The sequence below is a fragment of the Gadus morhua genome, chromosome 16 (genome assembly GCF_902167405.1).
Source record: "Gadus morhua chromosome 16, gadMor3.0, whole genome shotgun sequence".
Lineage (NCBI taxonomy): Eukaryota > Metazoa > Chordata > Actinopteri > Gadiformes > Gadidae > Gadus > Gadus morhua.
This window is the reverse complement of record NC_044063.1, coordinates 21,962,490-21,986,589: the sequence shown is the minus strand read 5'-3', so window position 1 is coordinate 21,986,589 and position 24,100 is coordinate 21,962,490. Positions and strand designations below refer to the sequence as shown.

Below are 24,100 nucleotides of genomic sequence, written 5' to 3'. Positions count from 1 at the left end.
ACACGATACCGTGGGAAATGTGGGCGGTGCCCACGCTGATAGGTGTATAGTTTGAATTTTCAGCACGGGACAAGCCCATAAGGCGAAGCCTAGACGGCTACGCCTACAATCATAGAACTAGAGTTATAATAACATAACTATCGTTTCCCCCTCAAGCGTCTACAGCGCTTGCCTTGGAGACTGTGAGCGCGACCCCTCCCACTCTGTCTTTCCGAACGTGCCGTGTGCAAAGACGCCTCATTCCCGCCCCCGCCGCCCCCTCACAACACAACAAGCATGGATGATACCCGTAAAGAAAACGAGACGGCGGCGGTAGACGAAATTGTTTCAAAGATGAGAAACAACGGCTCCATAATGTGGAAATAGTTCGGGTTTAAAAAAAAACAGATGAGCAGCAGCTACAGGTCATCTGTAGAGAGTGTAGCAAAACCGTTGCGACTAAAAGTGGAAGCACGGCAAATCTGTTCCACCATTTACAGCAGCGGTACAAAGTGCAGTATAAGGAATGCGTAATACTCCGTGGCTGTGCTGCTGCATCACCGGCCGCGACAGTTTCTTCTGCCCCGAAACCAGGGCCGGCGCTCGGCAAATGTGTTGGGGGCGCCCTCTGGTGACGCTCTTAATTAATTAATTAAAATATACAAAACAAGCAAAATGAAACCAAACATGTTCCCAAATGGAACGGAGAAGGGAGGGGGCGGGGGATTAAAGTTACGGCGCACTGAAACCCTCACCGTAGTACACAGGACAATGCGACGAAGCCAATGCTCTTATTGGTAGCTAATGTGTGTAACCTACAGCTTTATAATGTTTTGCATAGGTGATTATTTTGTGAAGAAGGTGAAAAACGTCCCTTTTTTTTTTAACATGTTCATTCAATTCTGTTGAAAATAACGATACAAAATCACATGTTGCAGTCATACTGACCTATGTTTTAATAAAAGTGCTTGCAACATCTCACATGTGGCTTTTGACTTAGAAAAAAAACATCTAACCCACTCTATAGAAAATATCGAGATATATATCGTATATCGCCATTCAGCCAAAAAATATCGGGATATCATATTTTGCCCATATCGTGCAGCCCTACGTCAGATGCCATTTTACTTCACGGAAACCTCAATATATTGGGCCTGTCATCTCACTAGAAGTTGTTTAAAGTAGTACACGGCTGGTGCGGTGGGGAGCTACATGGTCAGATGCATTGTGCACTCTTCGTGCTGAAGCTTATGGGTCCTGCATACTCAAGCTCCCGTCTTGAGTACGCAGGATGTGCTCACATCTGGATCGTCCATCCTCAGTCATCAGAGGCCTTGGTGGTCGGGAGGTCCTCGGAGTTTAAGATCATCTCGCTGTGATCGTTTCCAGAGGATTTCGTCTTATTCAAACCGGTGTTATTATCTCTGCACGATTCGTCGGGTTTCATCGGCTCAGAATCCCTCGTCCATAGCCTCAGTGACTATAGAGACGTTATCCAAGGTACGAGCTCATCGGGCAGGGACTTCCCCTATCATTATTTTGTGCATTTTTGAAAAGGCACATTAGGGTGACATTGCATTCGCTTTCTCTTTCCACCACTGTTGTTTTGATCCGTCGACCCGACACAAAAAACAAAAAAACAACAAAAAAAGTGGAGGATTGTCCGTTGCACGCATTAAAGCTCCGGGATTTCAGCGTCTGGCTGGCGTTCCCCCCACCCATCCCGCGGTCACGATTATGGCTCGGAAGCGGTATGTCGGTGCAGATTGTTCCAAGATGGCAGCCGGGTGCTGCGGGGTGAAGGAGCAGAAGCTGCCGGGATCCCCCGGGTCGGGGAGGTCTGTGGGAAAGACTTGGGGATCGGTTCTTCCACCGCCGCCACCACCACTTTTGCAGCTGGGACCGTGGGTAGAGTCAACGGCCTAGCTGGACCGGGGGGATAGGTAAACAACCAGTGTTGGGCGTAACGCGTTGCAAAAGTAACGCGTTACCGTAATATATTACATTTAGGCAGTAACGGAGTAATATAACGCATTACTAACTATATTTTGGTAATATTATTACAGTTACTGAGTCCGGTAACGCGTTACAGTCATGGACATAATAAAGGATGGACCACGGACTGGAAAGTGGCCGCCCATTCATTCCTATACAAACTGCTCAGTGGCGCAGGGTAACATACAGGAGCGATTTGCTTCCGCGTTATGGGGCCAAGACACGTGGCCTAGTCCGTGACATACCGGATGCAGAAATATAGAATGCATGCGTACCCATCCCCCCACTCCGGTCCAACAACAATATAAAATGATACCGTAATGCACCTGTTCTTTGTCTTTGGATCTTTTGAATAAATGGATCAATACATGATGAATCACAATGATCACAAGCAGAGGACCGTGAGAGTTATTGAGCAGCAGATGAAGCAGTCCAAAAATCGGACACGTTAACGGAGCACTGAACTAGGCTTGGATGCCATTTGTTTCACTACGACTCCTTTCAGCTGCACACCCCTCTTCCCCAGCGAGATAACGGCTAATAAAACGCTTGAGGTGGCGTTTTGAGGACATGGTATTTGAGGTAATTATGAGCCTTTGATTGATATCCAGACATTTTTTGCGGAGACACATTCCTGTTCCCCACTTGTATTGGAGTGAACGGAGATATCTACTTCTGGGTCCCATGATTTGAGGGACCCGTCCACAGCCCGCTTAAACAGCTGCAATACCAGGCTTGGCCGCTGAGCACTGGTGGATTGCGGAAGTATGCAGTGTTCCTGGGGGCTTGGTTACAATCCGAGCCACACAAACTCCAGCCCTTGTTTGGCTGTATATTTTGTCTATTAAGACTTTGTTGTTTGGTCCTAACCAAAACATTAATAGGCTCTAAGCATAAGTTCCTTGTAAAGTCTCTGTGGGACTGAAATGTTGAATGTGTTTCATTATTTATGCTGTTCTCATGCTCTTTTTTATTACTGCTATTTACTGCTATTTCAGGGCAGGATATATGCTCAGGTTCTAAAATACTTACAAAACATGCCCTGTCTGGTGGCTGTTAGACGTCATTCTTGAAGTGCACTTTTATTTTATTATTGAAATAGTATAAACTATTAACATGTTTGATTTCATGGGAATCCAACTTTTTTGTTAAATGTTTGTGTGGCTGCACTTTGTAACTCAGGAGCTAATAAATGAGGCATAGAAAAAGAGTTTTGTCTTGTCGTGTAAAGGTTTTGGTTGTTTAATTATTATATATCATAACATTATTGTAATTCAGCTATTCATGGAACACACTACATGCAGATGCAATATAGACCTCATTAGACTTTAATGTTTGCCCCCCCCATCCGCCTTGTCCTGAATGTTGATTTTGGTGAAAGTAATAAGTAACTTATTACTTATTACTCTACACAGAAGGTAATATTGTAAAGAAACTTATTACTTTCAAATGCAAGTAACTAGTAATATGAAATATATTACATTTTGGAAGTAACTTGCCCAACACTGTAAACAACTATAGTAGTGGTAGTGGTGGTAGTAGTGGCGGTAGTAGTAATCAGTACAGCCGTGCTATCCCCTACTCCTGCCAGCTACAATTTGTCCGGCCTCTCACCGAATCTGAGCGAGGGAAGATGTTGGTGTCAGCGGAGATTTGCTGCTTCGATGTGCTTAACTGTCACCTGTACGGATATCAGCCACCGAGGACCCCCCGCTTCACAAACAAGCCCCACTGAGTCCCTTTGTGTAACACCCGGCCGGCGGACACCATTGCTGCTTAGGTTTTTCGTTCGATGATGGTTATTCTCAGTAGCCCACTATGTCGCTTAGTACTCACCCATAGTTTGACGTTTCTGAATCCGACGAAGATACCATTCCTCTATCTCCTACCATATCGCGCAGGAGTTCAAGGATCCAGTTAAAGTCAGCTTCTCGGGCGTCCCGGCCAACCAAAAAACTCTCAGAACTCCTCGACCAATAAGGCGTCCCATTGAAAATCGGCTCATCAAGGGAGGAAATCCTGCAGGTAGCAGACGCAGCTTCGGGGAACCCTCAACACGCACCCCTCTCTCCACTGTCCGCTCCCAATGCCGCTGCCGCCGCTGGTAATGCTGCCGCCGCTGCAGCTGCGGCTAAAAGCAAACAACCCGTCAAGAAGCGCGCTACTCGTCCTACCACTTCTGGTCTGGCTAAACTGCGATGAAGAACGCTGATCATTCCAGGCATCCTCAACCAACTCACCCACAAGTCCTCAACACGGATATCATCCAGGTTCTACAAACCCTCGCCGAGTCCTTGACAAGCCTCGGGGCAAGGATGGACGCCGTCGAGACACCGATCCGAACTCCCGGAAGGGTCCAAGGTCCAAGCCCTCAACCCGCGTCTTCAGTCGTCACGGTGCCCTTCCACTTCCTTCCTGAGCGCCCCGGCGCGCAACCATCGGTCTCGGCTTTCTCCGCCAACACAGCCTACACACCAGCCGCGTTTCTAGCCATCCTGCCTACTGCCACCATCTGCGGTAGCTGCCCTACCTCCCGTATCCTTTACAGTATCTACAGCTCTATCAGTTCAGCATCCAGGTAGGAGTTTCATCAGGCCCGCCGCGGCAACCATTTCCCAACTCACTAAATACAATATACTCCAGGGTAAAGATGTTAATCTTGTGGGTTTCCTGTTACCTTCCCCTGCTTTTGAGCGCCAATGGGTTGATTGTGGCGAGTTGTCTGTTCTTTTAAAGACAACAGATCCAAGACTAACCCACTTTCGATATTTACAGAGACATGCTGTGCAAGTTTATCTTGAAAGGAGGATCGAACTAGACGCTTACCTCGCTATCATCACTGACCTCAACCAGTGCTACGGGGGAACTATTTTATGAATACCACAAAGCATTCTCTGCCAAGTCAGCTCAATGCATAGCTATGTTCAATACTAGAATCGACAGGTCTATCGCGGGCACCGAGCTCCTGCTCTCCCATTTCCCTGGCCACAAGTCGCTATCGGTCGCTACCTGCAGTTCTCACGGGCACACAACGGTGCTCTGTCCAAATAATTCTACTACCTCTCCCGTTCTGTTCCCCGTCCATGGTGGTGAACATGTAGGCCAACCTGGTGATCGTCTCGGCCGGCCTATCGTTCTGTTTAATGGGAGTATTTATAACAATTTCAACGAATCCGTCTGTTCTTATAATAACTGTAGTTCATATCCGGGTAAGTGTTTCTATCGCTAGTATCAATGAATGCATCATGCACCATTTTCTTTCTACTATGCCACTATCGACCCCGCATTTGCGTTGATTAAATTGGTCAGGTCAGGGAGCCTGGCTTGCTAAAGCCGACATCACGGATGCTTTTAAAATCATGCTATTCATCATTCCGATTGGCCGCTGTTCGGATTTAAATGGTAGTCTAAATTGTATTTTGCAGTCAGGTTAACATTCCGGTGTAGGAGGAGTCCCCACCTCTTCAAGTTGTTATCCGAGGCCTTGTGCTGGATCATGTATGTCGGTTGCCATTCATTCATTTGCTGGACGAATTATTGCTAATTGACTTTCCATCTAATCAGACCAGCGTTCTGGACACTCTAACGGCAGCATTCCGGGAAATCAGCGTCCCCCTATCTGAATAGAAAATGGTGGGCCCATTTTTCTAGGGAATTTCTAGGGATTCGCTTAGACTCCGATAGGATGCAAGCATCCCTCCCTGATGAGAAACTACAGAGGATCAGATCTTTTTCCGATTAGTTTCAAACTACTGCTGGAGGGACTAAACGCAAAATGCTCTCCTCCTAGGCCGGCTCAATTTCGCCACGCGCATTATACCGTAAGGCCGCTCGTTCATCTCTCGCCTTCTAACTCTGGCCCTTTCTGTCCCAAATCTTAACGACATAATATACCTCAGCGAAGGCTGTAGGTCTGACCTCAAATTCTGGTCGTTTCTCCTTGTTAATTGGAAGGGTATATCTTTCTTTTATAATGACATGCCAAAATCATCAGATTCTCTTGAACTATTTACCGATGCAGCGCCCTCGGTTGGGTTCAGGGTTTATTTGAAGGGCAATGGTTTGACGAAAGATGGCCAGACGAATTTCGCACATTCGCCTTCGGGTCCGAGTCGTCTTCGCTGTTCGAACTTTACCCAATCAGGGCTGCTAGCATTTTGTGGGGGCAAGGGCATAACAATGTTCTGCGAAAATGAACTAGTGGTGGCAATGATTATTAAAAAGCGATCTGCGTGCCCTACTATTATGTCTCTGCTCCTGGGGTCTCATTTATAAAACTGTGCGTGGGATCGTTCCGAAAAATTTGCGTACGCCAAGAAGCCAAGTTTTGCGTGTGCCAAAAAATATTCGGATTTATAAAACACTGCGTACGCACACCTGTACGCAACCTTTGCTTTATAAATCACATACTGACTACAATTGTGCGCAGCTGTATCAGCTTTACGTTCCGCCCTCTACACGCCCCTTTTTAACCATAAATGGTCAATGCAAATGACCTCATGAATGCGATCTGCATATAAAACAGACTCAGATGCCGGTATTATGTCTTGTTGGAAACAATGGCAGAAGTACTGAGAAAATCAAAAAAGCGAAATTTCACGGAGGTTGAAGTGGAGACACTGAATGGAGGCCCGAAAGGTAGTTTTGTTCGGCGGTCACGGGATTGGGATCGCCAACAAAAAAAAGCAGAGTGAGTGGCAACATGTTGCTGCAGCAGTGAACTCTGTCAGTAACACGAAGCGCACTGCCCCAGAATTAAAAAAAAGAAGTGGTCTGACATAGAGTTACATATTTTTATGTAGCCTACCAATAAATCGTTATGGTCCCTAAATACCCTCTCCCTCTGAATCCTGCCATTTGCATGGTCCGCCAGAAGTGCCATATGGTGCAGCATTACCACGGCGCTCACCTCTGTATTTATAGGGTTACGGTAATAAGACTGACGAGAACTCCTTGGATAATCAGTTTGTAATCACCCACGTAAAATGTTCTTGAACATAACCGCTTTTTAATGGCTGATTTGTAATGAAAAGCATCAAGAGTAACGGACAACGATTGTGATGAGTAGTGTGGCTTGGTTTTTCACACTTGGGATTTAATTTACATTTGATTATGTGTTTACAGTCTCATCTCATCTCATTTTCGTCCGCTTATCCGGGGTCGGGTCGCGGGGGGGGCAGCTCAAGCAGGGGGCCCCAGACTTCCCCTTCCCGGGCCACATTGACCAGCTCTGACGGGAGTATCCCGAGGCGTTCCCAGGCCAGTGTTGAGATATAATCTCTCCACCTAGTCCTGGGTCTTCCCCAAGGTCTCCTCCCCACTGGACGTGCTTGAAACACCTCACAAGGAAGGCGCCCAGTGGGCATCCTTACCAGATGCCCGAACCACCTCAGCTGACTCCTTTCTAAGTAAAGGAGCTGCGGCTCTAATCAGAGTTCCTCACGGATGGCTGATCTTCTCACCCTATCCCTAAGGGAGACGCCAGCCACCCTTCTGAGAGAACTCATCTCGGCCGCTTGTACCCGCGATCTCGTCCTTTCGGTCATCACCCAGCCCTCATGACCATAGGTGAGGATAGGAATGAAGATCGACCGGTAGATCGAGAGCTTTGCCTTGCGGCTCAGCTCTCTTTTCGTTGCAACGGTGCGGTAAAGCGAACGCAATACCGCCCCGGCTGCTCCGATTCTCCGGCCAATCTCACGCTCCATTCCCTCACTCGCGAACAAGACGAGACCCCGAGGTAGGCCTACTTGAACTCCTTCACTTGGGCTAAGGATTACAGGTGTTTACAGTGTCACATAAAATTATTATGTTATTGACACATGTTGGACAGATGCTCTATTCCATGCAGTCGCGCCGTCAGTGGACAGTATGGAGTGACGGGATTAAATATAGAGAATTTATTTTTATTTCTATTCTAAGGAGATATTTCTGGAGTTATAACTGAGGAATAACGCAGTGGATTTAAATTATTCTGATTAGGATTTAACGCATGATACGGGTTGAAATTAAATTTATGAAGAGCGATGATAAAACATAATCGTTCTTCTCACTCTGCAATTCTTCGGTCTGACTTCAGTTCACCACCACACCGTCTGTGTCGCCAATTCTCCTTTTCATCCAAACCATGCGTACGCATGGGTCAGAGTTTGCTTAGGGCTGCGCACATTTTCCCGTCAAGTTGGTTTTTTATAGATCACAACCTTGGCGTGAAAAGTCACGTACGCAACTTTCAGCCCCGTTTTGTGCGTACGCAACGGTTATAAATGAGACCCCTGGTCACTATAATGTTCTAGCTGATTTTCTCTCCCGTTTCCATTTCCAGGACATCAGACGCCTATGCTCCGCAGCGCATGCGGATCCAATACTCATCTGACCCTTCCACAAACTCTGGTTGGATAAGGCAACAGTTTAAATTCTCTTTTAGACTCCGCTAGGATCTTCATGGCAAAAGCCGTAGCGCCGTCTACCCTCAAAGCTTATAGCCATGCATTGTCTTTGTTTAATTTATTTTGCATTTCCATGCATGTATCCGTTTTCCAGTGTCGGCCACTGCTTAGAATTCCGTAGACAAAAATGGTCTTCTATTAGTAGAAACTTGTCTGGTATTCAATTTATGCAAGATGCCAGGATTCTGGCTTTCCTAGTTCATTTTCGGCACCCGCAATTTTCCTACTGCCGAAAGGTATTTCTAAGTCACTGACAAGAGTACCAGACAAGCGCTCGCCTATCACTCTTGATATCTTGAATAGATATATTTGCTCTCTCATAACTGGGATATTCCATCTTTATTTGAACGTATTACACGAGACAGTGTTTTTCACAGCGTTCTATGGTTTTATGTGTCCAGGGGAATATACGTCACCTACTCAGATATTTTTCCCTACACGGGGCCTGGCTTTTGCCGACATCACTTTTTCTCCAAGGCATTTTTCCATCTTCTTAAAACGGTCTAAAAGCGATAGCTTAGGAGCAGGTGTAACCATCATTATTTCGAGAATCAACTACTCATTCTGTCCTTCTGTCCTTCATGCTTCCATGCTCCACTATCTCAAGCTTCGGCAACGCACGTCCCCCGAATCACCTCGGTTTATGTTTTCCAACGGCATGCCAATGACTAAGAGTGGTTCAGAGTCCTTCTCGCCAAGGTAGTAGAAGGCTGCGGCCTACCATCTCCCCTCTACACTGGTCATGGCAACCACAGCCGCCGAACGAGGGTTGTCGGACGCATCCATCAAACGGCTGGGAAGATGGTCTTCCACGGCATACGAATCATACATCCATTCAAATTCAAGTTTCTTTCTCCAAGCGCATACGATTAGGGATGGGAAATCGAGAACCGGTTCTTGTTCAGAACCGGTGCCGAGTCAACCGATTCCTTGGAATCATTAGCAAGCCTGCTTAACGATTCCGCTTATCGGTTCTGGTTGCGGCAAATGCGTCATGACGTCACGCACACGCTGCTTTGTTTTGGTTCAGAACGCAGCAAACATGGCGCCGCCGAGGAAGAAGCGCATTGTGCGTTCACACCAAACACGATGGGGTGACAAGATCCCATACAAAGTGCACGTAGAGACGCGTATCGGGCAATTTTTTTGCGAGAGAAAACCGGCAACAAGTTTTGATTTGTCGCGCCACACTTTCGCCTTGCACAGTCCCAAAATCTTAACGTTCACAAGGATTTGTGCCGCGACAAATTCGCTCGAGTTGAAATATTTCAACTTTGACGCAAATTTCACGTGATGACAGCCAATCAGCGTTTGACAGCTTGACAACTGAGTGCAGTGCAGTCCGGGGTGAACTGCGGCATGGAGGAGAAAGTGATTGTTGCCTTTTGCGACTCCCGGAGCTCTATATATAATATAAAAAAAAAATAAATTCCAAAAGGCATAAGCTCTTTGACTGTTTTCAGTCTGTGTTCTTAGTTTTATGGCACATAATGATGGCATTTGGGCTTAAAAAGCCAAACATATATTTTTTGGTCGAGACCAATTGATTTGAAAATGTACAATTTCGGGCCATTAGAACGTTCCGCACAGGGGTATCGGTTTGTGTTAGTCCTGATCGACTACGCAACCCGATACCCGGAAGCAATATCTCTGCGAAGAGGGTTGGGCAGGCGTTGTTTCATGTCATATCGCGGGTGAGATCCCAAAAGAGATTCTCTCTGACCAGGGCACCAATTTCATGTCACGCACGATTAAGGAACTTTACGGGTTGTTGAAGGTCAAGGCCATCCGCACGAGCGTCTATCACGCAGCCACTGACGGCTTGTGTGAGAGGTTTAACTGGACGTTAAAGTCCATGATCCGGAAGTTTGTAGTGGAGGATGCTCGAAATTGGCATCAATGGCTAGACTCACTGTTGTTTGCGGTGCGGGAAGTGCCTCAGGCTTCCACGGCGTTTTCCCCGTTCGAGTTGCTCTATGGGCGCAGGCCCAAGGGGCGTCCTGGACCTCATTAAAGAAAACTGGGAGGAGGGGTCCAGCGACAGTAAAAACGAAATCCAGTACGTCATGGACTTGCGTGCAAAGCCCCACTCACTCGGGGTAATGTCAAGTGAGTATTGCACCAAGCCCAGGGGAATCAGAAATGCCTGTACGACGGGGACTAGATTACGCGATCTTACACCGGGGGATAAGGTCCTCGTTCTGCTGCCCACCTCTAGCACCAAATTACTCGCGAAGTGGCAAGGTCCCTTTGTGGTCACACGGCGAGTCGGGGACGTGGATGACGAGGTAGTGCGGTCGGACAGGGGCGACTCCCGACAGATCTACCACATCAATCTGCTCGAAAGGTGGATTGATGTGGTCCCGGTCGCGTTCGACACGACACTACCGGAGGGAGAGGAGTTCGGACTGGAAGTCCCTACTCCGGGGCCTGTCCCTCCGGTCGGCCGAGGAGAGGATCTGTCGGGGAGTCAGGCGGCGGACGTGGGCAGTCTGCAGCTCCAGTTCGCCGACGTCTTTTCGCCCCTGCCTGGTGGCACCCAGGCAGGGGTGCCACCAGGCATAACTCACGATATGCCATATGTCGAGACGCAACCCGGGTTAACGGTGCGGAAACGTCCCTACAGGCTGCCCGTCCACAAGCAAGACGTGGTACGGCGCGAATTGGCAGCAATGTTAGAGTTGGGCGTTGTCGAGGAGTCCCACAGTGACTGGTGCAGTCCCGTCGTGCTGGTGGGGAAGCCGGATGGGTCTGTCCGGTTCTGTGTCGACTACCGTAGGGTGAATGAGGTGTCAAAGCTCGATGCCTACCCAATGCCTCGGATCGACGAGCTAGTGGACCGGCCTGGCATGGCCACGTATTATACGACCCTGGGCTGCACGAAGGGCTACTGGCAGATTCCGTTGTCTCCAGCAGCCCGAGAAAAAACGGCGTTCTCCACTCCGCTCGGTCTTTACCAGTTCAAGGTGCTTCCGTTCGGGTTGTTCGGGGCCCGGCCACGTTTCAGCGACTGATGGACCGCGTGTTACGGCCTCATGCTGCATATGCTGCCGCCTACCTGGATGACATCGTCATCTATTGTGACGAGTGGGGGCAGCATGTGCAGCGGGTGGCGGCCGTCCTTTAGTCGCTGAGACGGGCGGGGCTCACGGCCAACCCGAAGAAGTGCGTGATCGGGCGGAGGGAGATTCAATATCTGGGGTTCCACCTGGGGCGGGGGAAGGTCCGGCCGCAGGTCGGTAAGACCGCGGCGGTCGCCGCCTCCCCTCGGCCCAGGACCAAAAGGGAGGTGAGGCGGTTCCTGGGGCTTGCGGGCTACTAACGGCAGTTCGTGCCGAACTTCTCTGACCTGGCCAGCCCCTTGACCGACCTCACCCGGAAGAGGGCCCCAGATACAGTCCAGTAGTCGGAGCCATGCCAGGTGTCGTTTGAGGCTATTAAAACAGCCCTCTGCGGGGAAGCAGTCCTGTGTGCTCCTAATTTTGCTCTCCCTTTCTCCGTCCAGGCAGACTCGTCAGATAGGGGGTTTGGAGCGGTCCTCACCCAGCAGGTGGAGGGGACCGACCGTCCGGTGCTGTACCTGAGCCGCAAGCTGTCGGACCGTGAGGGTCGGTACAGCACGGTCGAGAAGGAGTGTCTCGCCATCCGGTGGGCGGTCGGTGCCCTTCACTACTACCTGCTGGGTCGCCAGTTCACACTCTACTCCGACCACGGGGGGGGCGGCGTCTGGCCTGCAGGGGGAGTATTGAGCACCGGGTCTGCTGGGGTGATGGGGTCTGATTGCGGACAGGTGTCTGCAATCTGACACAATCAGGAAGTGTGTATTTATGTGCCTGCTTGTCTTTCAGTGAGGGGTTGAGAGAGAGAGAAGGAAGACGCTCTCTGCGAGCCAGAGAGAGCGTCGTAAGACCACGAAACGGACGGAATGAACATTCGACGTTGTCCTTTTGTTCTTGTGACATTGTGTTTGTTTGGCCCGAAGGGGAAATAAACAGGAGTTCGCTCCATTTAACTAAAGAACTGTGTCCTGACTCCTGTGTACCCGTTACAACCACGTTGCTGGAACAACAAGAAAGTACTCAATGTTCCCTGCAGTAACCCCGGAGAGTGCATTGACCACGTCGGTGGCACAACACGGGCACTCGTGAGTTTGTTGACCACGTCGGTGGAACAACACAGAACCTTTTCTACAGCAGGTATGTATGTTCTCATTACTCCCTTTTGTATATCCCATCTTTTGGGGGTGGGCTCCGCCCCTGCCACTCCTGGCAGGACATGCCGAGATATCACTTATTTCTAGCGTTACATCCTTTCTTTTGAGGAAGGCTCCGCCCCTGCTAGTCCTGGCAGGATATGCCGAGTCCACATGTCGTCCTGGATCCGTGGTGGGGCTCACGCCAAAGATTTATCATGCAAAATATTCTCTCATGTTATCATTCAAAATAAATCTTTATTCGGGTTTATTGGTGAATGAGTCTTCATGGGAGAAATGTAAGCTTTAGCGCAAGTTGTACCAGGAAGACTCAACTCACACGCACCAGTTTTCCAATCACAAATTACCAATCACCTGCCTACACCTGATTTATAAAGAGCAGTCTAACCTATGTTCTTAGCTGCTGAGGTTTTTCGTTCAATGCTCCCCCTTCCACCCCACCACCACCAGGTCCACCCCAGTCTACCGGTCCAGGGGAAGGCTCCGCCCCTGCTAGTCCTGGCAGGATACGCCGAGTCCACACGTCATCCTGGATCTGTGATGGGGCTCACGCCAAAGATGTATCATGCTAAATATTCTCTTATGTTATCATTCAAAATAAATCTTTATTCGTGTTTATTTGTGAATGAGTCTTCATGGGGGAGCTAATAGGCTAACTAACAGGCTGCAGGCCTGCTCCCTCAGTTCCTCACCGACTGCCCTTTCTGCTTGTTTTTTGGCATATTATTATTCATTTGGATCCATGACAGCTCTAAACAGTTATTACACAGAGTGGTATCAGGTTTTTATGGGTTAAATGTGCTTCGGAAAACAACTTTGTGGCCATTCGGTAATATTTTATATTTAGCGTTATAGTGTCATTCCGGCACAAATTGAACCCAGGGTCTTTGTTTTGGGTTGAAAACCCATCAAATAAGCCCTCCAGATACCTTTTTCATTGAAAATCGAGTATCATAGTTTGCCCGGCGCAATGTTTGGCGTCCATGTTATTGGCTTGGGCCATTCAGTTTTGCTTCCAAATTGGCATTTTTGAACCACTAATATTGCTAAAAATAGCAACAAACCTCTGCAGTAGCATGACTAGGGCCCCTACACATAAAACGAAGCACAAACAACTTAGTTTGCAAACCCGGAGTTTATTTAAAAAGACAGCTTTACAAGCATTACCGGTAGGCGCGTGTTTACAGGAAGTCCACACAAGTAAATCGCTGTATGCACCGGAGTTCAGTTCAAGGAGGAAAGTTTTGGAATTTATAATTAATCTAATTTATATTTATAAATAATATATAGCAAGTGTTGACATGTAAATTAAAGGACTTGCTTGTGTAAGTTATAGTTACAAAATATTTATTCGTTACAATCAAGCATGGCACGTTGTTGACAGAAGACGCACTGCACACGTGATTATCGCATAGAGTGAAGGACAGTTCAAGCACCGGAGAAGACGAACCATCAACAGCTTGAAGTCAAGAGAGAGAGATGGTTCGTGTTTGTGTTTTCCCCTGCTGCGGAAAACAAATGAAAAGTTACACCCCAGAAACTTTCCATAGCCATCGCGGTACAATGACTGATCTCTGGTAGACCAGTGGCTTATTGTTTTGAATATGGACGTTGAGACGCCAATCGAGATGCTGATGCAGAAGGATTACCGTGCCTGCAGTGCTCATTTGGATAAGGACGACTTCATCATTCCTAAAAGAGCTGCTGACCCAAAGAACCCAAAGAAAGGGTCATTGAAGAAGGATGCTATTCCACGAGTAGAGCAAGTAGCTACGGATAGACTTGAGGTAAAGTTGTTTGCTTATTTGTCGTGTTATATAAGATTGTTCACAATTGGTGTGGAGGAGGAAGAGTCATCCGAACGCAATTGTGGTCATATATTTGCGTAATAACGGTACAATAACATACAACAAACAATTGGTTTGTTGTGTTTTCCGTAGCCGGAGAAAACGCAACACAAACCATCTCAGATGGTCTATCCGTAGCTACTTGCTGCACTCGTGGAATAGCATCCTTCTTCAATGACACTTTCTTTGGGTTCTTTGGGTCAGCAGCTCTTTTAGGAATGATGAAGTCGTCCTTCCAAATGAGCACTGCAGACACGGTAATCCTTCTGCATCAGCATCTCGATTGGCGCCTCAACGTCCATATTCAAAACAATAAGCCACTGGTCTACCAGAGATCAGTCATTGTACCGCGATGGCTATGGAAAGTTTCTGGGGTGTAACTTTTCATTTGTTTTCCGCAGCCGGGGAAAACACAAACACGAACCATCTCTCTCTCTTGACTTCAAGCTGTAGATGGGTCGTCTTCTCCGGTGCTTGAGCTGTCCTTCACTCTACGCGATAATCACCTGTGCAGTGCGTCTTCTGTCAACAACGTGCCATGCTTGATTGTGGCGAGCAGATATTTTGTAACTGTTACCTACATATGCAAGTCTATGGAGTCAGTTTCCTGCCATAATTCAAACCTGAAAAAAAAAGTTTCAAAGGCTTGTAAGTCTGGGTTTGAAAACTCAACACCTTGTAATAAAGGTTTTGCAACACTGAAAAAAGAGATTATAACCTGAAAAAAAATAAAAATAAAATTCAAACATCTGTAAACATGATTTTGTGTTCTATTTTATCTTCTTCATCATTTTCACCAACACATTTTCAAAGTTCAGCACCGACTTTTCAGAGATTTGACCACACAGGCGCAAGCTTTGAGTCACGTGAATATTGGCAGTGTTCTGACGCCACTCGTTTTGAAACTCCTAACAGTCGAATCTGAAAACGTTCCTGGGGGCCGGACCATTTAGCTCTAAACCTATTGGTTGCTCTCGGCTGACGTACATTCCAATCACATGTGCCGTTCACCGGGCTGTGCGTGATTGACAGTGCTCTGCCGATGACACAAATAACAAGTGACTTTCGCGGTTGATTTTGATTTCCATTTTCTGGAACCATGGCTGTTTCCCAAAGTGAAGGCTGCAGCCTTGCTAGGACGCGTCCTTGCTAGTCGCGTCCTATGGAGATGAGACTCTGGTTCCAGAAAATGGAAATCAAAATCAACCGCGAAATCAACCCGTTGTTATTCATGTCATCGGCAGAGCACTGTCAATCACGAACAGCCCGGTGAACGGCACATGTGATTGGAATGTACGTAAGACGAGAGCAACCAATAGTTTTAGAGCTAAATTGTCCCGCCCCCAGGAACGTTTTCAGATTCGACTGTCAGGAGTTTCAAAACGAGTGGCGTCAGAACACTGCCAATATTCACGTGACTCAAAGCTTGCGCTCAAATCTCTGAAAAGTCAGTTCTGAAAAAATACGTTGCAATGTCGTAAACGTACACCTTTACAAGTTTTTAAAACTAAATATTCAACCGTTCAAAACGTATTTCTCAATGTATGAACACCTGTTTGCAGAATCCCATTTACAAGGTTTCAAAACCGGGCAACAATGAAATACACCGTTAGAACAGTGCCAGATTTGAAACTCTGCAAATGCGCTGGTGAAATTGTTTGAACTTTGAAAATGTGTTGCTGAAAATGATGAAGAAGATAAAATAGAACACAAAATCATGTTTACAGATGTTTGAATTTTAGTTTTATTTTTTTTCAGGTTATAATCTCTTTTTTCAGTGTTGCAAAACCTTTTTTACAAGGTGTTGAGTTTTCAAACCCAGACTTACAAGCCTTTGAAACTTTTTTTTTCAGGTTTGAATTATGGCAGGAAACTGACTCCATACAAGTCCTTTAATTTACGCGTCAACACTTGCTATATATTATTCATAATTGTAAATCACATAAATTATAAATCCCAAAATCTTGAACTGAACTCCGGTGCATTCGGCAATCGAAACACGGACCTACCGGTTATGCTTGTTAAACTGTCTTTTTAATAAACTCCGGGTTTGCAAACTAAGTTGATTTATGTGTAGGGACCCTAGTCATGCTACTGCAGAGGTTTGGTGCTATTTTTAGCACTGATATTGGTTAAAAAATGCCGATTTGGAAGCAAAACTCAATGCCCCAAGCCAATAACATGGACGCCAAACATTGCGCCGGGCAAACTCTAATACTCGATTTTCAATGAAAAAGGTATCTGGAGGGCTTATTTGATGGGTTTTCAGCCCAAAAAAAAGACCCTGGGTTCAATTTGCGCCGGAATTACACTTTAAGCCTCCTCACTGTTAGTGTGGGTGCTTGCACTGATTTTAGCCTCGGAGTTCAAACCGAACAATTGGGCAAATAGTTTACTAAACCCACGAAGGCTATGAAAAGGAACATTAAGTCGAAAAGTAGTTAATTCAAGTATTTTCCAATAGTTAAAGACCCACATCTTTGCAAAAACCCATGCATGCCTATCCTTTGGGGGTTCTTACAGTTAGGTGTATCGGCTAACAATTCTCACGGCAGCCCTCCAGCTCCCTGCGACACGCCACCCGGACGTCTCGCGGGCGCTCGGCTCTAACGATTCTGTTTGAACGGAACCAGATGTGCGGCCCTATCTGATCCAAGTTAGGGGATCAGGGCGTTCAGAGAACCAGAGAAGGGCTCAAACAACAAAGAAAACACTACACAGTGCAGAGCAAAAAGTCAGTCTACATTTTTTGATTCAGTTAATCAATTGGATTTAACTCCTTTTGTTCAATTGCAGATGTATTGGGCACACTCTACTGGCCGCTAGAACCGACAGTTACGTGTGGTACAAAAGTACTAGTGTTATTTAGTGTAACAAACACGTGCAACATCAACTACTATGAACTGTGGTGTTAATAAATGTGCGAGGTGCTTTTTAAGCTCTTATTTAATGCTGCATTGTATTCAATTATAGATTCACAGGAGGGGACCTATTGGTTTAAATTATATCATTGTCTTATGGTAATGTGAGGTTAACATGAAAGCCACCTCTGCGCCAGTTTAGCACTTACGTTTTACAGCCAAGAGATGTGGACATTGGGGACACTATAATCCATACGTTACCTTAAAAACAAAGACAGAATATATTATTTATTTTGCCCATAAAAAATAAGCTTTCATTATTGACATGGCTTCAGCTCAGAGGGAAAATGGATATCCGTTTGATTGCTAAGTGCACAAGGTTTATCTGAATGAGAACATACAAGGAGAAATATGATTATATATAAACACGGTACTGCAAGTAACGTAGCCTGTTCCTTTAAGAGATCCCTCAGATGGAACATTTTAGATTAAAGCATTAACTGTCCTTGTTTGACGATGTCAACAACTGGGACACCTCTTATCATGCGTGTGCTAACGAGATCAATAATAGGCAATCGAATAATTTTCAGTTAACTTTGGAATATTCATAATGTGGCCATAAACCTTGACCTATACTGTTTCAGCGTGCGCTGGCTTCTTTTATTGCAGCCCGCTGTTTGTCACTTGGAAAATAGGCCGAGACAAGTGGCTGAGGGGTTGTATTGGTACGTTCTCGGCCATGAACCTGCACTCAGGACTCAGGGAGTACACCCTTACTAGTCTAGGTAAGCACCCATGCACCCCCACTCCTTACAGCCTGCCAGTTGGTACATTCCACTGGGCGGGTCGATCCATCACACATCGGGTCGACGCCCCCCACTTGTGATGTCATGAGCGGATCCATTTTGAAGAGGCTTGTAAGGGCTGAAACAGGAGCCTCAAAATATATTACTGATCATTGAACTGACTTGGAGACAGGCTAAAAAATATCAATGTAATAATAAGAATGTTTGGCCCTTAGTAGATTCTGGCCGGTCCTTAAAAGGGCCCCTACCAAGAGGTGGGATGTTGAACCTGTTAAAGGTCCCATGGCATGAAAATCTCACTTTAGGTTTTCTAACATTAATATGAGTTCCCCTAGCCTGCCTATGGTCCTCTAGTGGCGCCTTTGGAAAAATGTAAGCTCAAGCGCGCAGATTTGGAATGTGGCCCCATATGTCGTCATAAGGGGCCAAGCTACCTCCCCTTTCTATGCCTTGCACGCCCCAAGAATATGGCCCGCCAATGAGACAATGAGCTACGATCTTGAGAGCGCCACGTGTGTGTGTGTGTGTGTGTGTGTGTGTGTGTGTGTGTGTGTGTGTATGTGTGTGTGTGTGTGTGTGTGTGTGTGTGTGTGTGTGTGTGTGTGTGTGTGATTACACACACTGTAACGCAAGTGCTGTACACTTCTTTGTTATTTGGATAACTGTTCTGCTGTTGGTGTTATGGCGCATAACACGTCGGTTCTCTGACGTCCCTGGTATTTCCACAACGAGACTGTAGTTGGGGTTATCTCAGCCATTGTTGAGCCCCGCTGAAATATCAATCTGAAGTAGACTGTACCGGGCGGGCAGTGCGCGGTACAGTGTACTTCAGATTGATGTGGAGGTGGAAGAACCAGAGACGTCGAAGAACCCGACACAGTCGTTTGTGATTCATTATATCATCTGGAGGCGCACAAAGCTTTTGGCTGTGATAATATGTATGATATGATATGTAGGCCTATTAGGCTAAATGATATCATTTAGATACAGAGCTCCAGGGCTGTAACTCAAGTGTTATAGGCCTACACTTCTTTATTTGGATAACCGTTCTGCTGTTGGTGTTATGGCGAATAACATGTCAGACTCTCGTCTCTGGTATTTCCCCAACGTGACTAGTAGTGGGGGATATCTCAGCCATGGTTGAGAAGGAATTGGGAGAAAGGAACTTTGGCTTTGACTCCCAGAAGTATATGAACCAAGACATGGTGTTAGGGGTTGAGGGTGCAGGCAGGCAGGTAGGACCCAGACGTAGACGGTTTCGGGAAAACGGCACTAAGGCAAGGAACCAGGGAACTCAGGTGACAACAGGGAACAGGGAATACGCAGGACGAACAACCACAATGATAGCACAAGGAACAAAGGAAAGACAAGGGCTTAAGTAACAAACACAACGAGGAACAGCTGAGACACATTAGGGGAGGGAACAGTAATCAACACAGGAGGGAAACGCACCAAAACACGACAGACCATGACAGTACCCCCCCCTTAAGGGTCGACTCCCAGGCGACCCACGACAAGCAAAAAAACGAAGAAAGTCAAACCCAAAAAGGGTGGGTGGAGGGGCGCCAGGAGGGGGGAATCAAAAAAAAAAAAACTGACTGGGGCATGGCAGGGAGCCTCAGGCGGACGGCCTGGGGGGCAAGCAGAGGCAGAGTGAAGGCGGAACCCTTCAGGAGGCCGGCGGCAAGGACGATGAGGGCTCAGTCCCTCAGGAGGCCTGCAGCGGCAAGGAGACCCCTCTGAAGGCCAGCAGTGGCGAAGGCGGAAACCTTCAGGAGGCCGGCGAAGGCGAGGTAGAGGGCGGGTCCCCTCAGGAGGTAGGAGAGGTAGAGGGCGGATCCCCTGTAGTGGAAGACCAGGTAGAGGGTGGGTCCCCTCTGGTGGAAGGCCAGGAAGAGGGCGGGTCCCCTCTGGTGGAAGGCCAGGAAGAGGGCGGGTCCCCTCTGGAGGAAGGAGAGGTAGAGGGCGCATCCCCTCTGGTGGAAGGCCAGGTAGAGGGCGGGTCCCCTCTGTAGGAAGGCCAGGTAGAGTGCGGACCCCCTCTGTAGGAAGGCCAGGTAGAGGGCTGGTCCCCTCTGGAGGTAGGTGAGGTAGAGGGTGGACCCCCTCTGGAAGGCGGGACCCCTCAGGAAGGCAAGGTAGAGGGCTGGTCCCCTCTGGAGGAAGAGGGCGTGCCCCTTCCAAAAGGTTTGGAAGGTGGTACCCCTCTGGAAGGCCTTGAAGAGGAACCCCCCTCGGGAAGGAGTGGAGGAGGGCCCCCACAGGCAGGAGCGGAGGGCGTGCCTCCCCTGGACGGTCTGGAGGGCGGGCCCCCTCCGGCAGGAGCAGAGGCCGGTCCCCCTCTGGAAGGAGCAGGGGGCGGGCCCCCTCAGGCAGGAGCGGAGGGCGTGCCTCCCCTGGATGGTCTGGAGGGCGGGCCACCTCCGGCAGGAGCAGAGGCCGATCCCCCTCTGGAAGGAGCGGAGTGGGCTCAGGAACCGGACAGGGCTCGGGGACCGGAGTCAGTGCGGGTGCTGGAGTGCCAGGAGGATCCGGGTGGTACCCAAAACTCACCACCCCCACTCTGATTGTCCGCAAGGGAGGAGGCTGGTAGCTAGGGACCGGGGGCAGAGGCTGGTAGCGGGGGGCCGGGGGCAGAGGCTGGTAGCGGGGGGCCGGGGACAGAGGCTGGTAGCTAGGGACCGGGGAAAGAGGCTGGTAGCGGGGAACCGGGGACAGAGGCTGGTAGCTGGGGGCCGGGGGCAGAGGCTGAGAGCGAGGAACCGGGGGCAGAGGCTGAGAGCGGGGAACCGGGGGCAGAGGCTGGTAGCGGGGAACCGGGGGTAGAGGCTGGTAGCGGGGAACCGGGGGCAGAGGCTGGTAGCGGGGAACTGGGGGCAGAGGCTGAGAGTAGGAGCGTGGAGGCTTAGGCCGGTCACAAAAGTCTGGTGGCACCGGCATGTAGCTCTCAGGCCAAAAGACTGTGGGGCTGAGCAGCTCAACTGCCCACTCGGGCAAGGCGTCCTCCAACTCGGGCCTTGAAGAGACAGCCCTGCGTGTACGCCCCACGATAGCCTCCTGCTCCTTCCTGCTGGGAATGTTCTCCCAAAAATCCATTGCTTTCATAATGAACCATAATAAATCCTCCAACTCACGGCTAAATTGATCGTCCACTGGGTCCAATGTTGGTGCTATCATTCTGTTAGGGGTTGAGGGTGCAGGCAGGCAGGTAGGACCCAGACGCAGACGGTTTCGGGAAAACGGCACTTTATTTATGCCTAAAGGCTAAGGCAAGGAACCAGGGAACTCAGGTGATAACAGGGAACAGGGAACACGCAGGACGAACAACCACAATGATAGCACAAGGAACAAAGGAAAGACAAGGGCTTAAGTAACAAACACAACGAGGAACAGCTGAGACACATTAGGGGAGGGAACAGTAATCAACACAGGAGGGAAACGCAGGGAAACACACCAAAACACGACAGACCATGACACCCGAGACCCGTTTCCCGCTGCCCGCTGCATGCGGTGATGCCTAAGCGCTAACCCGCCTCGCGGCGAGGCTCCAGCGGGAGTCAATCGCGGTCAACAATCGCGGGCAACAATCCCTTTCTCCTCCATGTCGTGGTTCAGTCTACTTCAGATTGATGTGGACATGGAAGAACCAGAGATGTCGGAGAACCCGACGCAGTAGTTTGAGATCCATAATATCGTCTGGTGGCGCACACAGCTTTTCGCAGTGATATATATTATATGACATAGATATCTATGTATAATATTATATTATTTAGATATAGAGCTCCAGGACTCCCGAATATTGACCGAAAACGGTCAAAGGCTGTGTATGCCTCGGCATTGCGATACATCCACTGTAAACAGCACATGGTACCGTGACCGCAAGCTGCTCAGGGCCACACCCCCACCCTCGTCCATGACCGGCCTCTCTCCTCCTCATTTGCATTAAAGCTGCAGACACCGAAACAGTGCTTTTGGGGAAAGCTCAATGTGCGACTGGCTCGTAGTGGCTGTAATTCTGCACCACGGCTGAATTTCGGGAACGTCTTCAAATACTGTGTTAGGGGCCCACTAATATCTATATTAAAGCATCCATAAAGTAGCATGCCATGGGACCTTTAAAGGCTGGTTTGAAGCCGTTTGTACCATCACAGGTCAGAGACCCCATTTCAAACCCGATGTTCTCTTGGCACTTGTGATGCCAGAGATGGATCGTGTTCGAACAACTTGCTTGACTGAATCAAAGTAAGCACCTGGTGGTAAAGAGGTCGACCTTTGACCTGGGAGCCCGTGTGTGTAGCAGTGCCCTTAAGGACAGCCGCTTCCCGCCTGTGACGAGGGACGAGCTGGCCCGCCTTTTCTGCTCCATGTCACTGCTCACCAACTTTGAGGACGTCAGGGACTACCTCGACTGGGAGGTGAGCACCGGACGTTGATACCTGACTGTAGAGAGTACCCAGAGGGCGGTCTGTACCCCAGAGGAGCGGTCTGTAACCCAGAAGGGTAGTCTGTACCACAGTGGAGCGATCTGTACCCCAGAGTGGCAGTCTGTACCCCAGAGGGGCAGTCTGTACCCCAGAGGGGCGGTCTGTACCTAGGGGGGCGGTCTGTACCCCAGGGGGGCGTACTGCACCCCAGAGGGGCGGTCTGTTTCAAATAAAACAAAATTTGGGCAAAGTCTGGGGTCAAGCAGTCAAAAGAAGCTTTGACCAAGACCCTTATGGGATAAAAAGTTTTCATTCATAACTTAATTATGAGAGAGAGGCCTGATTCTGAGATATGTATGTGGGATGGCTAGGGTGTAGGTCTGAGAAGAACTCAAAATCTTGCAAGCGTGCCACTGGTGAGGTGCAACGAGATGGAACCTTTTCTGAGGTTTTGCGGGGGTTATTTATTTTGTTGGGCTGGAGTCCCAACATAAATAATCCTATGTGTCCTTTGAGACCCTCTTTGATATAAAAAAGACCCCAGGACGAGAGCTTACTTGTAACGGCCCTTGACTCAGAAGTCACTTATCAATTCAAATCAATTCAATTTTATTTATATAGCCCTTAATCACCATTACAGTCTCAAAGGGCTTTAACAGGCCAAATATTTGTGACACCCCCCTTTACCCATGCCCCCACACGGGCAAGAAAAAACTCCCTTGAATCAGCAAGGAAGAAATCTTGAGAAGAAACGCAGTGTAGGGGATCCCTTCTTCCAGGGATGGTCAGGAGTGCAATGGGTGCCACAATTGGCATACAGGTAAATACATGTACATCATATTAAAATGGTGATGGGGTTCTGGCCGGTTATCCATGAGGAGAGTCCAGGCATCCAGTCCAGCACCCGCAGCACGCTACAACTGACAGAATAGTGAATTAAAACGGAAAAGTACATAGTGGGAATGTATAATGTAATAAGAAAAGCAAAAGCAAACAGAGTAGTCTTCACTACGCATCTGTTGTTTTCACACTCCAAATGCAAGATTGTAGAGGTGCGTTTTGAGCTTCCCTTTGAATAGCTCCACAGAGTCAGCTTCCCTGATCGCTGATGGCAGCCTATTCCATAAAAAGGGGGCTCGATAGGCAAACGCTCTCTGTCCAGCCGATTTCTTTTTAACCTTCGGCAATGAAAGAAGGCCGGCTCCCGAAGACCGGAGAGACCGAGAAGGACTATAAGGAATAATCAGGTCCTTCAGGTACAATGGAGATAGTCCATGCAAGGCTTTATAGGTCAGCAATAGCACCTTAAAGTCTGATCTGAAAGTTATTGGTGGCCAATGTAAAGAGGCGAGAATAGGTGTAATATGATCAAACTTTCTCGTTCTGGTCAGCAATCTAGCTGCCGCATTGTGTACCAGCTGTAGACTCTTTGTAGTAGAGTTCGGTAATCCCGAGAACAGTGCATTGCAATAGTCCAGTCTTGACGAGACAAACGCATGAATCAGTGTCTCTGCATCCACTACAGA

At 48.3% G+C, this 24,100-nt stretch overlaps 1 pseudogene; it reads left to right on the top strand.

The window, feature by feature from the left end:
* The first annotated feature begins 1,023 nt into the window (after window positions 1-1,023).
* LOC115561206 (AMME syndrome candidate gene 1 protein homolog) lies at window positions 1,024-22,583 on the top strand (annotated as a pseudogene).
* Window positions 22,584-24,100: the final 1,517 nt, after the last annotated feature.